General features: G+C 39.4%; 2 pseudogenes; one reads left to right on the top strand and one right to left on the bottom strand.

Annotated features, from left to right (window-relative positions):
- Positions 1 to 363: 363 nt before the first annotated feature.
- Positions 364 to 1225, bottom strand: LOC150000267 (lactoylglutathione lyase pseudogene; annotated as a pseudogene).
- A 6537-nt stretch (positions 1226 to 7762) lies between these two features.
- On the top strand, positions 7763 to 8267 carry LOC150000266 (large ribosomal subunit protein uL24 pseudogene; annotated as a pseudogene).
- The last annotated feature ends 3484 nt before the right edge of the window (positions 8268 to 11751 follow it).

Raw genomic sequence — 11751 nt, 5'->3', positions numbered from 1 at the left:
ACTCCCATCCTCCTCCCTATCCCAAAATAAAGAGGTTAGTCCTTGAACTTTGAAAGTACTTTATAAATAAGAGAAATTAGTTTCTCTGCCAGCATCCTTGTCAGCATGATTCTGAACTGCTCCCAAGAGTGCCTTCTCTTTGTAAACACTTCATACTATTTGAAGTACACATAGAGTTTCGTTTTTGTTCAGTGCTCTTTACTTTCCATTGTGAAAAGTTATTTCTGAGGAACTAAAACCCCAGAAGGTAGCCATAACAAAAATATGTTAAATGGTTTTTTTTAAATGATGATTCAAAGGCAGACTTGTAGAGAAGTCATAGTTAGGAGAGAGATGGCAAATGCAGCCTCTAAATTATTATTACTTAAAAAAGTAATGTTATACAACTACATTCAAGGACACAAGACAAAGCACTACTTTAAAATTAGAATGACTGAATAGATAGGTTAAAAACACAGCTGAAATAGGAAGGGAAATGGACTTAAGAATAATTTGAATTGGTACAGAGATCAGTCCTAGATGCTTCTGTTATCTGAACATCTCAAATCACATTGTTTCACTTTTTTACCTCCCACAGTGTCCTCACTAAAATCTCAAAGCATTATTCTCACAGAACTAAATAATAGTTATCATTTTGTTAGGATTCAAAATTTCAATCCAGTAGCCATCGGGATCTTGAATAAATGCCAGGCCTTTCATTTTACCGTCATCAGGTTTCTTCACAAATTTGACTCCCAGTTCTTCAAATCTTTTACAAGCACCATGTACATCAGGAACAGCAATTCCAATGTGACCAAATCCTCGAGGGTCTGAATTGCCACTGTGGTAACTCTGTGTCTCATCATCTTCAGTGCCCCAATTGTGTGTCAGTTCAAGTGTAGCTTTTCTGGAGAATACCCATGCTACTTTTTTGTCTTTATCTTTTGGGATGTCATTTTTATCCTCATAAGCCAAGAAATAAAGTGAAAACGTCATAGTGGGAAAATCTATTTTTTGGAGTAGCGTCATTCCAAGAACTCTAGTATAAAAATCCAAAGACTTCTTAGGATCCTTAATTCGCAGCATCGTCTGCTGCAACAGAAAATCCTTGGTGCTGGGGTCCGGGTCCGAGCAGCAACGGAGGGCAGCCTGGTCGGTAAGGCCGCCAGTCGCGGGCTGCGGCTCTGCCATGGCTGCACTGCTGTATTACAGATGACGGTCCCCGGAACACGGAGCCGCCCACACTCTGCCCAAACCCCGAGTTGCCTGTACCAGCGACCGCCTAATGTATCATTTTTACTGATTGTTTTGAACCATCCTTGCCTCCAGGGATAAAGCCATTCTACAGTCAAAGCCCCTCCCATCTCCTTGGGATGTGGAATGGCCATAGCTAGTTCGTCGTCGGCAGCCGTCCGTCTCGAGAGACGATGGTGTAGCTTCTTAAGAGTCTATCTGCACCGCCGAGAATGGCTGTGCAGTCCGACTCGGGAGTGACATGGTAGTATCTTTCTCCTCCCGTGTTGAATCGACATCTTGCGATGACGCTGAAGCTACATATTAACAAACTAGGTATTTCTTAGGAAAATGGCTGTGCTCCACTGAGTCCCATCTGCCACCTGCAAACTGCAGGCTCTGGAGAATTTTGGGGGACCCTGTTCTGTAACAGTATGATAGTTCTATTATTATTTTTTAGAAAATGCATGCTACTTTTCATAGTGGCTGTACAAATTTACAATCTCACCACACTGAACAAAGGTTTCCTTTTTCCACATCCTCACTGACATTTATTATCTCTTGCCTTTCTGACATTCATCATTCTAACAGGCCCAAGGTGATATTTTATTCTGTTTTTTTAATTTGTGTTTCCTTAAGGATTAGTGATGCTGAGCTTTGAGGCTGAGCTGCCTCCAACGCCCTGGTTTGGTTGGAAACTTGTCTGTCCGGCACAGGTTTCACGACTATGGCAGAACAAATTTATCCAGGACACTGTATTTTGTTGGGGGGAAAGGGAAGTGGCTGTTCCCTCTAGTGGAGAAAGTGTAAGACCTCCATTCTTCATGCTTTTTTTTTTTTGTTCATTTATTTTTAATATGCTTTATTGATTATGCTGTTACAGTTGTCCCAATTTCTTTTCCCTTTGTTCCCCTCCACCCAGTGACCCCCTTTCCTCCAGTTGTCCCCCCCCCCCGCTTAGTCCATGCCCATTGGTTGTGCATATAGTTCTTCTCAACATCTTCCTATCTACTCCACTCCCTCATACTATGCTTCTTAATTCCTGTACCATCTACCTCCCTTTCACCCCTTGCCCCTCCCCACTGACCTCCCTCCATAATGTTCCCCACACCTATAATTCTTTTCCCATTCTCGTTGCCTACTTAGTTTGCCTTTGTTTCAATTCCCTAGCTTCTGTTGTTGGTCGTTGTGATACATTTCTCATTTTAATGTTCATAGTTTTGATCCTCCTTCTTCTAAACAAGTCCTTTTAACATCTCATGTAACAGTGGTTTGGATCTAATGAACGCCTTCAGTTTTACTTTGTCCTGGAAGCACTTTCTCTGCCCTTCTATTCTGAATGACAGCTTCGCTGGATAGGGTAATCGTGGTTGTAGCTTTTTGATTTTCATCACTTTGAATATTTCTTGCCAGTCCCTTCGTGCCTGCAGAGTCTCCTTTGAGAAATCCGCTGATAGTCTAAATGGGACCCCTTTGTACACAATTCTCTTCTTCTCTCTTGCTGCTTTTAAGATTCTCTCCTTATCTTTAATTTTTGACATTTTGATGATAATGTGTCTTGGTGTGGTTCTCCCTGGGTCCAGTTTATTTGGAACTCTGTTTCCTTGATCTGTAAATCTATTTCCTTCCCCCAGTTAGGGAAGTTCTGCTTCATTGTTTTTTCACATAAGTTTTCAATTTCTAGTTCTTTTTCACCTTCTGGCAATTCTATAATTTGAATGTTTGTTCTCTTATAGTTGTCCCATAGGTTTCTGAGCTTCTCCTCATATTTCTCACTTTTTATTTCCTCTTTCTGCACTGGTTGACTGTTTGTTCCTTCCCTATATTCTGATTTGTTGATTTGATCCCTGGTTTTCCTTCCCTCACTACTTGTTTCATATGTGTTTCCGTTCATTTCAGCAGGGCTAGCCTTCATTCCTTCCCTGTCTTGATTAAGTCCCACTGTTATTTCTGTAAGCTGTCTGATAACTATAGCTCTGAACTGAGCCTCAGAAAGGTTATCTATCTGTTCGTCTGTTAGCTCATGTATTTGCTTTCTGGTCAGCTGCCTGATTGGGATCTCTATCATTGTCCCTGACAACCTGGCAGTTTTTTGCTTCCTGGGCAGGGCTGTCACACCTACACTATAGGGGGCGGAGCACCGTGTACTTGTCACAACCGGGTGACCCCTCTCACTACACTGTGGCTCTTTGTGTGGGGGCGGGAGTCCAAGATGGATTCCTGCTGTTCTCTCTCCGCTGAGAAACTGGGAGCCTCCTCCTCCATCCCTGCGCCCTCTGGGCCTCACAGTCTGAAGCAATGGGGGTCTGCCTTCCCCGGCATTGGAATCGCGAGCTGACAGGTTTGGTCTGCAGCTAGGGGTGCTCCCAGGCACTGCCGCTTGTTGCTGCAGCTGCTGCCACTGTCAGCACAGCTTGACCTTTCCGCCCCGGCTTCGCCCCTCCTACCCATCTGGATGAGCACCATTTGCTTATAACTTTATACATTGGACTTCCATGTAGCTTTATTTTCTGGAACTTCTGGTTATTTCTGGTTTTGTGGTTAAGTTATAGTCCTTCTTAGTTCTGGAGGGAGACAGAGCGTTTCAGTGTAGGCCTCCATTTTGGCTGGAAGTCTCCTTACCTTTATTTCATTTAATTCCATAGCTTTATGAAGAAAGTGATAATGCTGTCCTCCACTTTATTTTTTTTAGTATATATATATATACATTTTTTTTTATTAGTATTACAAAGTTTGAAAACCTGCAAAAATTGCACTTAACAGAGTTCGACATGGTTTCTGTAGCATCATCTATTTACCCCCTTTATAACCCTCTGTATTTGCCCAGGGCTGCCATCCCGAGCCCCATTATGCTTCCTGGCATGATTATCAGCCATCAAGTTATTTATTTAATTTTTAATTGTTGACACTATTACAGATACTCTCCACTTCCCCCCATCTGCCCCCTTCACCCAGCACCCACCCCTCTCCCCATGATCTCACTTATATGTGGAATCTAATGAACAAAATAAGCTGACAAACTAGATAGGGCATTAGGCATGGAGACGTAGAACAGACTGACCACCATAAGAGGGGTGGGGGAGGTGCTGGAAGAGATTAGCTTTCCTTTACTTTAGAGACCAAGACGCTACAGCCCAGAGCGGTTAACCGGCTTTCGAGAGAAACCAGTGTGGAGCCCAGGTCTGAGCTGAGCATTAACAACTAGGCCCCTAATCACTGCACTGCCGTCCAGTCCTGGTACAAGGTAACAGGCCTAATGCACGGGGCCAAAGAGTCACGAGTAAAGGTACCAACTGAGGTGAAAGGATGTCTCTACAAAGGCAGCAGGATAACTAAACTGTGGGACATTCAGGAAATAGAATATTGTTCAGCACTTAAAAAAAAAAAAAGCTCTCAAGCCATGAGAAGACATGGAGGAAATTTTGATGCATATGACTAAGTGAAAGAAGCCGATCTGAAAAGTCTGCATACTGTATGATTCCAACTGTGTGACATCCTGGAAAAGGCGAAACTGTGGTGACAGGAGAAAGATCAGTGGTTGTAGGAGTTGCAGGGAAGGATGAATCCGCTGAACACAGGGGATTTTTAGGGCAGTGAAACTATTATGTGTGATGCTATTGTGGTGTGTACATGTCTTTCTACATTTGTCCAAACCCATGGTATATACAACACCAAGAGCGAACTATAGCCTTAGATTAATAGTGACATGTGATTCCAGGTTCATCAGTTTTAACAAATGTACCACCCTGGTGTGAATGTTGATAGTAAGGGAGGCTGTGTGGGGTTTGGGGGTGGCAGAGAGTATATAGGAATTCTTGTACTTTCCAATTAATTTTGCTGTGAACTTAAAACTGTTTTAAAAATTAAAGGACTTTAGTTTAGTGCCTAGTACTTAGCAAGGACCATATAAAATTTTCTCAAATAAATTTCTGTATGTAATAGAGAAAACAAAAAGGCAACAGGGTGAGAAAAAAATGCAAGGATGAGATGAACAAGAAAAGATGTAAATCTAGGGTCACCTGAGAGGAAGCTGAATCCGAGAGTAGTAGTAGCACCCACCACATGCACTGGGCCAGCTCACTCTGGTCCCTCAGCCTCCCGCTTCTCCTGGGCCTTCAGCCTCTTTGATTACAGAGAACTCAGTTGCTATGGCTGCCCTGTAGCTTCAAACATAGACTTTTCCACCCCATCTACCCACTTCTGCAGGGCTTCGGCCTTCCCCAGAGTGGGGATGAGGGTCTGTCATGGCCTCAGTACCCTATCACATTGGAAGGAGCCCACCCTGACCAGACTCACAGGGATGCTGGCTCCTTCTGTCACTGCTAGGCATACACCCCACAGGGCATGACGCAGCTCGGTGCATGGGTGAACCTTGAGCAAAATTTCTTCTTATGTCTGTTCCTGGTTCTATACTAATCTGAGAAATAATGAGGACATAAATACAAGCCGACTTCAATTATTTTTCTTGAAATCCACCTCCAAATAATCCTTTGTTGGTGAGAGAGTTTTAATCAACTGTTCTTTGCAGGAAGTGTAATCATTATCTTGAACACAAACTGTTACTTAGTTTGAAAGGAAGCTTTCAATTTGTTTAATCTTTGTTAATTTGCTTCATCATTTTATTTGGATATTATTATACACAGTTACCTGTGTTAACACCAGTATTGTATTTATATTTCACTGGTTTAGAAAGTCTTTGAGTTAGAGTAAATATTATTCTTGCAATAAAAGCTTTTCTTTGCTTATTATCATTATGTTCTTTCTCTTGAAGATTATGGTGTTACAGAAGAATGCTTTTTAAATGAGTGTACCTTTGTTCAATTTATAATTTTAACAGTGTCCAATCTCTTTATAGAACAGGGTTTTGTTCAGCAAGCATTTGCATTAAAAATTGCATAGTAGCAATTGTGGGAAGAAGGCTCTTTAACTTGTCACTTCATAAACACAGATTCTGCTGGGGCACCATGCCAGTTGTTCATGGATAATGGTGCTGATGCGGAAGGAGCTATTTGCTAACAGATTTGCATGGGTTTGCACATGTCCAGGTTTACAGAGTGCAAACTGTCTTGTGGTATTATATTAATTGAGAAATTTAGTCTTTGATTTTCATTTCAAGATACAAATGGTTTTAAAATTTCAAAACGTCAAGATAAGAGTTTCACCATAACAAAAATATAGGTATTATTTGGTACTTAAAAATGGCATGAGGAACCCAATTTAAAAATGGCAGAAACTATTATTTTAATCACCAGTTGTAGGATCTGTGATATGAGGTGACAGTTTTATTTTCTTTTCTCCCTGATGTTTTTTTTTTTTTTAATGAATTTTTATTTTTGTGAAGTCTAATTTTTCAGTCTTTTTATTTGTGGCTTCTGGATTTGAGGCCATGCTTAGAAAGATTTTTTCCCATTCTTAGTTCATAAAAATAAGCTAATCTTTCTAGTGCTTTAATGGTTTTAACTTTTGTTTCAAATTTTGATTCATTTGGAATTATTTAAAGAATGAGATAAGAATCCAACTTTATTTTTCTTTTCAGATGTCTTACCATTTGTCTGAAAAGTTTACTGAGCAATATATATTTTCTCCATTGATAGTGCTTTTTTTAGATACACTAATTTCCATATATATATTTGTGTCTATTTTTTTTTTGTAAATAAAATTTTATTGGAATAGATCTTTGCCCTTTTGATTATGTATTTTTTATGGCTATTTTTGTGTTACAGTATTAAAGTTGACTAATTATGGCAGAGACTGACCCACAAAGCTGAAAATTTCACCATGTGGATCTTTATAGAAAAAGTTTGCCAACTAGGATTAGACAGCTAGTCTAATCCATTCATCAATACCATACTGTTTTAATCAGTGTAGCTTTATAATATATTTAGATACCTAGTGAGTTAGTCTTTCCTATTTGTCTTCTTTTGCAAAAATTTCCTAGGTATTCTTGATTGTTTTTTCTTTATATGAATTTAATATTAGGTAATGTAGTATGTGTATATTCCTGTTGGTGTTATTTTTTGGTGTGGAGAAGTCACCTTGAGTTTATAAGATTATTTAGGCAGACTTGATTTATTTATCATGTTAATATTTCCTATTCAAGAACAGGGTATGTCTTTCAATTTATTTACATTAGACCTTCCATAATATTTAACAATTTTCTTAACATTTTTTTGTATATTCCTTTTTATTTGTTATTATTTTATCACTTTAGTAGCTATTGTAAATGATGTCTTTTCTACCATTATATCTTCTGTCTTTGTTTAATAAATAACAAAGATATTGATTATTAATTCTGTATTTAGTCCCAGCCTACTTACTAAGTTTTCTTATTTTTTAACCATTTTGGGGGTTGCTATATTGGATTTTAAGATACCTAATTATCATTATGTTATTTTATCTGGCATGTAATAATAATAATAATAATAAAATATAATTAATATATAATCATACCATTACAGACAATTTTACCTCATTTTAAAAATATTTATACTTATTGACTGTAGTATAAATAACAGAAAAATATTTTATGTTAATAGTGATTTCGGGCTGTGGCTCTCTTCCCTTTTGCGGCCATCGCTGAGGCGCCAGCGGTCAAAATGAAGTTCAATCCCTTTGTGACTTCCGACCGGAGCAAGAACCGTAAGAGGCATTTCAATGCACCTTCCCACATTCGCAGGAAGATTATGTCTTCTCCTCTTTCCAAAGAGCTGAGACAGAAGTACAATGTTCGATCCATGCCCATCCGAAAGGATGATGAAGTTCAGGTTGTACGAGGACATTACAAAGGGCAGCAGATTGGCAAAGTAGTCCAGGTTTACAGAAAGAAATATGTCATCTACATTGAACGAGTACAACGGGAAAAAGCTAATGGTACAACTGTTCACGTGGGCATTCACCCCAGCAAGGTGGTTATTACCAGACTAAAACTGGACAAAGACCGCAAAAAGATCCTTGAATGTAAAGCCAAATCTTGCCAAGTAGGAAAGGAAAAGGGCAAATACAAGGAAGAAACAATTGAGAAGATGCAGGAATAATGTAATCTTCTATACAACTTTCATTAAAAACTTGAAATGAAAAAAAAATAGTGATTTCGTTACTACTTAATGAAAGTAGAACAATAATAGTAATAATTGGATGGTGATGACAATGAACCAAATATTAATAAAATATTTTGCAATAACACTCTTTAGAGTGATGGGGATAGGGGTGGGTGGAGAATTAAAACTAAAGTAGTCTAGGTTACTCATGCTCTTCAGGAAGGTAAAGATATTGAGTGCAATTAAATAGACATGAAAAAATTAAGTAGCCAGTAAAACAATAGAAACAATGTCTAACCCCCAAACCTAGTGGGAGAAAAGTAGATTAACTAAAAGGAAGACAAAGGGAAAAGATATAGGTTACACAATCATGGGTAATAGCTAAAATAAGATGCTAGAAATAAATCTTAATGCAGAGAAAACAACACTAAGGACCTCAGTCTTAGAGATGTCGCTTTCCTCCACAGTGCTTTAGTGCTTGGCACTCATTTACACAGGTAATTGCTGCATGATCCTGAGTTCACGTGCAGTCCCCTAACTGAGCAAGTTAGCCATGACTCAAATACATCTTCAAGGATATTTCCCATCTTTCACCTTTGATTCCCACAGCACCCCTCCCAGCAGGGTGTTAGAACAGAAGGCTCTGTCTTAGTTGGTCTTGGTCATGGACTTTCAATCCAGATTGATCGACTTGGTGCTCTCTCCAATACCTCCAAGCCACATTGCTTCTGTGATTCTCCTGTTCCTAATATTTTTTTCGGTGCCAAGTTTTTATTCTAGGTCGGGAAAGACCTAGAGGAATTAGGAGACTAGGAACGGTTGTGATACTGAGCAATTATAGAAGGAAAGGAGCGTCACAAATATGGAATGAGAATTGAACTTACATCACATCCTGCCTTTCCTTACTGTTCTCCTCTGACAGCAGGTATTTGGGTAACCACTGCCTTGGAGACAAGAAGAAAATATATGGGCATATTTTACCTCCAGTATCTGAGTCATAATATTTTTTGTATAGCTGTCAGTTTCCCCAATTTCCAAACTTCTATCTATCCCTATTTTTTTTTTTTTAAACTACCAGGCTAGGCAGTTTATTTGGTACAGAGTTGCAACAAGGATTCTGTCAGGGAGCAGTAGAACCGCACATTGGTTTGTATCATCAGACAGAGGCAACACCTGATTTTCCTCAGTCCATTTTTGATAATATCTGTTTGAAGCATGAACCTTAGCATATGGTTCATCGCCATGGTGAGGATATATGTTCTGGTCTGTTCAGGAGAATCTTAGTTTGGATGGCAGTACTGCTAGTACATCAGGGGAGGGTTCCCTTAAAGGGACTTAAAAGATTCAAATTGTATTAAAATATAACTCCTTTCCTCTGTTTTCAGGTAAATAACTCTCAATTCCAACTCTGAGTTGCCAGAGCTTCTGTCTTGATTGACTTGGGGTCATAATTTTTAGAATGTATCCTGTGATTCTAAAGTGCAGCCACAGTTGAGAATGGCTGCTTGGCTGCAGACACTTCTGGCATTGGGGTTCCTTCTGTGCGTGTGCCCAGGGACAGCGGGGATCCTTTCTATTCAGGGCGGGGGGCCTTGCAAATGGACATACTGTCTTTTTTTTAAAGTATATTTTATTGATTATATTGTTACAAAAGTTTCAATTTTTTCCCCTTTGCTCCCCTCTGCCCAGCACTGCCCTCCCACAGCAATCCCACCCCCCTTAGTCCATGTCCATGGGTCGTGCATGTAAGTTCCCTGGCTTCACGCTTTCTTATATTAGTCTTTTAAAAAATTAATTAATTAATTTATAACATCAAAAATAATTCCCCCCTCTCAGACTTAAGACCCTTTATAATCTTATAAAGGACAATGGGCAAAGGTCCCGTGCTCCTCTAGCTGCTCCAAGCTGGACATGGTCGTCGTCCTACCTACCCTTGGGTCCAGAAATTCCTAATAACAGTGGGGATGTGGAGGAGAGGGTGGTCTTACCACATGGGGAAGGATCTTGCAGACTCCAGGTCAGTTGGCTGTCCCCGGACTATGGCGTGCTTGGTTTAACAGGCTGGCATCCTTGTTGTATTCTCTGATTCAATTTTGCTCATTTGTGTTGTTCACTAGTCTCCTGTATTAGGTGATATCATATGGTATTTTTATTTCATTGCCTGGCTTACTTCACTAAGCATAATTCTCTCTAGTTCCATTCATGTTGTTGAAAATGGCAGAAGTTCCTTCTTTCTTTCTGCTACATAGTACTCCATTGTGTAAATGTACCAGTGTTTTGATCCACTCATCTACAGATGGGCACTCAGGTTGTTTTCAGCACTTGGCTATTATAAATAGTGCTGCTATGAACATAGGGATGCATAGGTTCTTTTGAATTGGTGTTTCAGGATTCTTTGGATATAATCCTAGCAATGGAATTGCTGGGTCAAAGGGCAGTTCCATTTTTAGTTTTCTGAGGAAATTCCATACTGTTTTCCACCATGGCTGCAATGGTCTGTATTCCCACCAACAGTGCACTAGGATTCCCATTTCTCCACATCCTCGCCAGCAGACGCTGTTTGTTGATTTGTTGATGATGGCCATTCTCACTGGTGTGAGGTGGTATCTCATTGTGGTTTTTATTTGCATCTCTCTGATGGCTAGTGATGTTGAGCATTCTTTCAGATGCCTGTGGACCCTCTGTATGTCCTCTATGGAAAAGTGTTTGTTCAGGTCCTTTGCTCATTTTTAATTGGGTTGTCTGTCTTCTTGGTGTTCAGTCATATAAGTTCTTTATATATTTTGGAGATCAATCCCTTGCCTGAAGTATCATTGACAAATATATTTTCCCATATGGTTGGTTCCCTTTTCATCTTGCTGATGTTTTGCTGAGCAGAAACTCTTTAGTTTGATGTAGTCCCATTTGTTTATTCTTTCCTTTATTTCCCTTGCCTTAGGAGATATATCAGTGAAAATATTCCTATGTGGGATATCAGAAATTTTCCTGCCTATGTTTTCCTCTAGGACTTTCATGGTGTCACGGCTTACATTTAAATCTTTGATCTATCTTGAGTTTATTCTGGTGTATGGTGTAGTTTGTGGTCTAGTTTTAATTTATTGCATGTCCCCATCCAGTTCTCTCAACACCATTTATTGAAGAGGCCCTTTTCACTCAATTTTATGTTCCTTCTCCCTTTGTCAAATATTAGTTGACCGTATAGACCTGGGTTTATTTCTGGGCCCTTTATTCTGTTCCATTGATCTATATATCTGTTCTTATGCCAGTAGCAGACTGTTTTGATTACTGTGGCTTTGTAGTATATTTTGTATCAGGTATTGTGATTCCTCCTACTGTGCTTTTCTTACTCAAGATTGCTGAGGCTATTCAGGGTCTTTTTTGGTTCCATATACATTTTTGAAGTATTTGTTCTAGGTCTGTGAAATATGTCACTGGTATTTTAATAGGGATTGCATTGAATCTATAAATTGCTTTGAGTAGGATGGACATTTTAATGATATTG

Source organism: Furipterus horrens, unplaced genomic scaffold, assembly GCF_987537825.1.
Source record: "Furipterus horrens unplaced genomic scaffold, mFurHor1.1.pri manual_scaffold_10, whole genome shotgun sequence".
Lineage (NCBI taxonomy): Eukaryota > Metazoa > Chordata > Mammalia > Chiroptera > Furipteridae > Furipterus > Furipterus horrens.
This window is presented reverse-complemented; position numbering and strand designations above follow the sequence as displayed.